We start from the raw sequence: 5,563 nt of genomic DNA on the forward strand, positions 1-5,563 counted from the left end.
TACACACAAACAAACACACACACACACACACAAACACACACAAACGTATAAACACATACGCAGAAATATACACACAAACAAACACACACACAAACAAACAAACACTCACACAAACAAACACACACAATCATACATATACACAAACATACACACAAACAAACACACACACACAAACACACACACAAACAAACATTCACAAACACAAACATACACACACACACAAACAAACACACACACAAACGTATAAACACATACACACACAAACACACACATAAACACACACACAAACATACTCACACAAACATACACACACACACACATACAAACACACACAAACATACACACACACAAACGTATAAACACATGCACACACGCACAAACATACACACACAAAATACACACACAAACATACACACATACAAACACACACACACACACACACACACACACACACACACACACACACACACACACACACACAATCAACTCGCTATTGCTCAGATGGAAAATTTCAAAATGAACCTGGCCTCGACGCGTACGTTATATGTTCAAATCCCAGTCTGTTGGAATGTCTTTGGTCCTCTTGAAAATTTTGTCTTTTTTGTTTTAGTTTAGGTTTTACGGCGCTCACAATTGCATAGGTCATCTGAGCGCCATGGGGTGGATGTCAACAAATAAGTCCTTACAGGGAATCAGACTCACTCTGCTCACCTCTCTAGCTTCAACGCCAAAGTCTGCTTCGACTATCAAGGCACCCCGGAAATATCGGGTCACAAGAGGGTGACAAACATACAAAAGAATTAGAGGAGAAATGGCGATAGTAAGCACTTGGAAAGAAAAAGCAGCAGTTCCCTGTTGCAGTTCAGGCACAGTTATGAGCATGGCATTGATGAATCAGCCCATTTACAATTATAACTTTACCGTGCATAAGAACTCGAGATATCAATGCCCCCCCCCCCCTTTGGGAATGGCCTAAAGACACCTCAGTCAGTATCCCCGTCCCGGGGGGGGGGGGGGGGGGGGGGGGGGGGGGTTAGATTTCGTCTGAGCCGCGTGTCCTTGCGGGGGATCGTGTCCGCAGCTTTTGAAACTCGAGTGTCTAGTAGGGCCGTTATTTCACCGCAAACACAAAATTAGTTTTAGTTTTAGTCGTAAGAGTTCGCAAACACAAAATTAGTTTTAGCAGCAGTATCGGTGTTGAAGATTAGCACTTGAAACACAATAGGCAGCAGTATCGGTGTTGAAGATTAGGGGTGTTACTTGAGAGTAACATACAGAGAAAAGAAGGAGGAGAGATAAGGACGATGGATGATAGATAGGAAAGAAGGAGCAAGCCACAGCACAGCACCCGCCAACCACCCTCAAAGTCAAAAGAGAAAGCGGAAATAGAAAAGGGCCAAAAAGAAAGCCCGTGTCAGAGACAGGGAAAGGGGAACAAGGACATGGAGTCTGTTCACTCCACACTCTGTGAATCAGGAATCAGGGAGCCAATGGGTTGGGCCCAAAGTGCAGTCAAAAGATCGTGGTGCAACTTATCCTCAAATATCTCTTAAACGGGTAAATCAATGGCATCTCTACTTTGCATAGCAGTTTGTATCAATTTGTCGTAACTAAATTATATTTTTCTGGAACAATTGGGGCTAGATTAAAAAATTTTTTTTCATAAATTTATATAAAATACTTGAAATCTCTGTCATGTGTAAAATGGTATTGTTCACAGCACTTCCCGCTTTTCACACACATTTTGATTACGCATATGGCCTACGTCACAGCTCATCAAAGACAATTTTTACTTACAAAACTTGTTATAAGAAATTTTAGTTATAGTGAACACATTTTTTGCACTAATGGCTTTCAAAACATGCGTTCAATAAGCACAATGTCCCGATTAGAAAAACCTGACGGACTTGCTATTAAAAGCTATTTGCCCCAGCTGTAAACATTTACAAATCTGTAGAAACCACCCACTTGGATTTTTTATTAGTATATATTAAGGAATTTTCTAGAATACAGCTTGCAGGCGTTTACAAAAATGTTGATCTGTTAAGACAAATTGATACAAGTCACTGAGCAAAAATTGGAGAATGTATGTTCGATAGTTGAAATATTTGTAAATAAGTCGAACCACGAATTGTTGACACCACTATAAAAGGTGGCAACGCTGAATGCCCCCCTCCCTCCCCCCCCCCCCACCCTTCCTTCCAACAATATCATTATCATCAACAACATCCACAACAACAATCACCAACACCATCATTACCACCACCACATCAATAACAACAATCATCATCATCTACAGTAACAACAACAACAACAACAACAACAACAACAACAACAACAACAACAACTGTTGCCCCTCCCCAGCCCGTCGTGACCTAAAAAGGGAACAGTCATCTTGAACAATTCTGTAACTCAGCAATGTGGCCAGCCAACGGCGAAAGCCGCCAATGTAATCTTCCTTCACTGTATTGGACATGTTTTAATGTATTCAATACCTGGTGGCTATCGTTACGTTAGCGGATATGGCTTCATACACTACTACCCCCTGATTGTAGCAACGTTTCTCTACTACTAATTGAGAATCTTTGATTGCATGTCATGATCCAAAAATAGACCAGACTTTTACATAGATATTTAAAAAATACTGTATGCTATTTTTGAGTCATATATATATTTTTTGAAACATGAAGCAATAACAATAATCAGTACCTTGTAATGAGACAGTGAAAACAATAATTAAAGGCAACAGAAATGTGATTTCTTAGGAGACTTGAGAATTTCATGGAAGGACAAGAAATCAAATGAGGCAAAGCTGAAAGAAGCTCACGTGGTCGATGCAGTAATATGAACAAATAAGACGAGACAAATGCGGTTTCTGGGACACTTGAATCCACCAAAAGACTAAGAACATCTCGCTCTCACTCTCACATAAAAAATAGAAGGCACAAAGGTAGGGGAAGACCAAGGGCAACTTATTCAGAGAACTTGAACAGTGGGTGGTGGGGAAATATAGAATCTGGCACTTGATGATGATGATCTTGTCATTTTCGTACACAGCTAACACTCTGTTCTACATGTATTTACCTAGTGCAAACAAAGGGGCAAAAGAGATCTTCTAGTTTTAGTAAGGTTTTACGGCGCTCGCAACTGCATAAGGTCATAAGAGCGCCAAGAGGTGGATGTCAACAGAGAAGTCCAAACCACCAAAGCTTGAGAGTCATTGAAAACTGAAAATTTATATTTTTGTGCCTTTAATCAATGTTTTTCAGTAAAATCCACACAGAATTGTGTTTTTTTATGGACATAAAAGATGTTGAGCCAAAACAAGAAATTAAGAAAAAAATTGCTAATCGGCATTTGATGAGCCCCTGATTTCACCATGATGCCTCACATATGTCGATTTCATTTGTAGAACTAAATCTATTTATTAGCTAAATATCAACTTCGTTCATCCTGCATTGGAACTGAACACTCAAGTATTAACACTTTCACCACTTCACTACATACCATTCAAAGGCACAACTCAACAGACGGTGACCTGACTAACTATGCCACGTTCAATTTGCTCAAGTTCACGGTCACAGAGTCGGGGCTAGACTTAAAATAATGGCAAGACAATGAACCAATCACAGTTCACTTGATCACTCCACTAGACAGTACCATGGACTCACAAATTAAGGGCATAGAATTGTGTACAGTCTGAGATTGCCTTTATTTTTAGACTGCCAACTGTGGGCTATGTTTGGGCAAGCGCACATTTGAGATGAGCTGTCTTATCAATATTTATTTACTGTCAAACTCGCTACAAGTGTCGTCATCGCGTGTGTTAGCCCAAAGAGCGATTTATAGGTCAATTACCACTGCTGAACATCCTATTATGTTAAGTTAACTCCTTATTTCCGGCTAGCCGCTCCCAGCAGCTCGTGGTCGGAATCCCTGTGCCGGCGAGCCACGCACATTCTTTTACAGCGACTTCGACATCAAATTACTTTTTGGCAATTGCGGAAAACAAGTCTCTTTTACCGGAATTGTGTTCATTAGAAGAAGAACTATCGAAATATGTTCACTTTAATGACCAAAATAGTGATGTAAATGTCAATCTTAGATTCTGAACCAAAATAGGGCCCTGGCATAGTGGGTCTACAACCCTCAGAGATGAAGAGTTAAAGCGCATGTACTTTGGCCTGGCATAGTAGATGTTTTCACGGCGCTTTAGGGACATAAATGGCTGTTAAGACTCCAGGGAGGACCTTGTATTGATAAAAGATTTGGCTAGTGCTTGCGGCTGACTTCTTTTATTTTCCATTTGTGGCTGCTTTACACAAAAGAACATGAAAAAATTTTGGGCAGCAGTGCATGTCCGCGCTCTATGGACAGACCACGCCTGGTCAAGACGTATTTTATATAGAAAAGGTCTGGTTCATTTTAGGGTCCCGACGTACCAGTTGCTAGTAAATATCGACACACCGGGAAGGTTAATTAAGAGGCAGGAGCCCCGACCTAACGCCCATCTCTGATAGAACCTGACAAAGTGGGAGAAGAGCCTTCAGGCGATTACAACAACAACAACAATGAGAACATCGATAACAACAACAACAACGAAAACATCGACGACGACAAAGACAACAACAACAACAACAACAACAACAACAGCGCACAGTGCTGCCACATGTTTGGACAGTGCGTTGTATCAAGCAGAAAACACTTACCTGATTTGTCAGCTGGTGAACCTTTTCTAAGCCAAACCAGAAGTTGCCGTCCAGGTCGCCAAATCCGTTTTTATAATCGTCCCAGCCACGGAAAAAGTCCACGGCCGCTGAAGCCCGTCTCTGTAGACATGATAATAACAATAAATCGCATTTGTACAACGCAGATCCATGCTTGACAGCAAACTATATGCATTTTTCAATCTATATTATATTCGTTCGTTCACTTTCGTCTGACCGCGTTTAAAACGGGATAAAAACAAATCACTCTGTTTAACCTTTCAGGGTCTTTGCACGCGGGGTCTAAAAGTTAAACGACCAGCAGAATCTAAAAGCCCATTCCTAAAAGTCACTGCAAACTAAGGTTCCCACACGTTTTCTTTGATGCAAGACTAGAGCGGGTCCAAAAACTAGTAGGGGATTTACAGCATACTCCTAAAACATTTAAAATTAAAAGTTGACATATTTCCCTCAACACTACTCCTTAACGTTTGCCTAATAGGGGGTGCCCACATACGCGCTCGGGTCGGGTCGGGGTTTCAGTGCACACTACAGCCCCGTCGCGGTTGTACTCGACGACCTGGAAGTTAAGGGGGGGGGGGGGGGCTACACCCCCAAAATCAAAATTCGGCTCAAAATCATGGAATTTGAGTTGTAGGCATTTTTAGCTTCCTCAGCCTCTCCTACAACTATTTCATGGCATAAGAACCCCCCAAAATCGTATTTTTTCCCAAATCGGGCATGTTTGTAACCGCCATTTCCTCATAAAGTCAGTATTTTATTTTTCTTTATCGGCCGTTTTCTCAAAATGCTACTTTTGTCTATACTTTTTTGAATAACTCCACCATTTTTCCTCC

The 5,563-nt window shown here is 41.2% G+C and overlaps 1 protein-coding gene across 1 annotated transcript in view; it reads right to left on the reverse strand.

The window, feature by feature from the left end:
* LOC106011008 (angiopoietin-related protein 6) overlaps positions 1 to 5,223 on the reverse strand; it is a 6,068-nt gene extending 845 nt beyond the window's left edge. Inside the window, exon 1 of the mRNA XM_013082846.2 lies at positions 4,710 to 5,223. The gene's annotated coding sequence lies outside the window, so the exon portion shown is untranslated. The remainder of the gene's footprint in view (positions 1 to 4,709) is intronic.
* Between the last annotated feature and the right edge of the window lie 340 nt (positions 5,224 to 5,563).

The sequence above is a fragment of the Aplysia californica genome, unplaced genomic scaffold (genome assembly GCF_000002075.1).
Source record: "Aplysia californica isolate F4 #8 unplaced genomic scaffold, AplCal3.0 scaffold00196, whole genome shotgun sequence".
NCBI classification, from domain to species: domain Eukaryota; kingdom Metazoa; phylum Mollusca; class Gastropoda; order Aplysiida; family Aplysiidae; genus Aplysia; species Aplysia californica.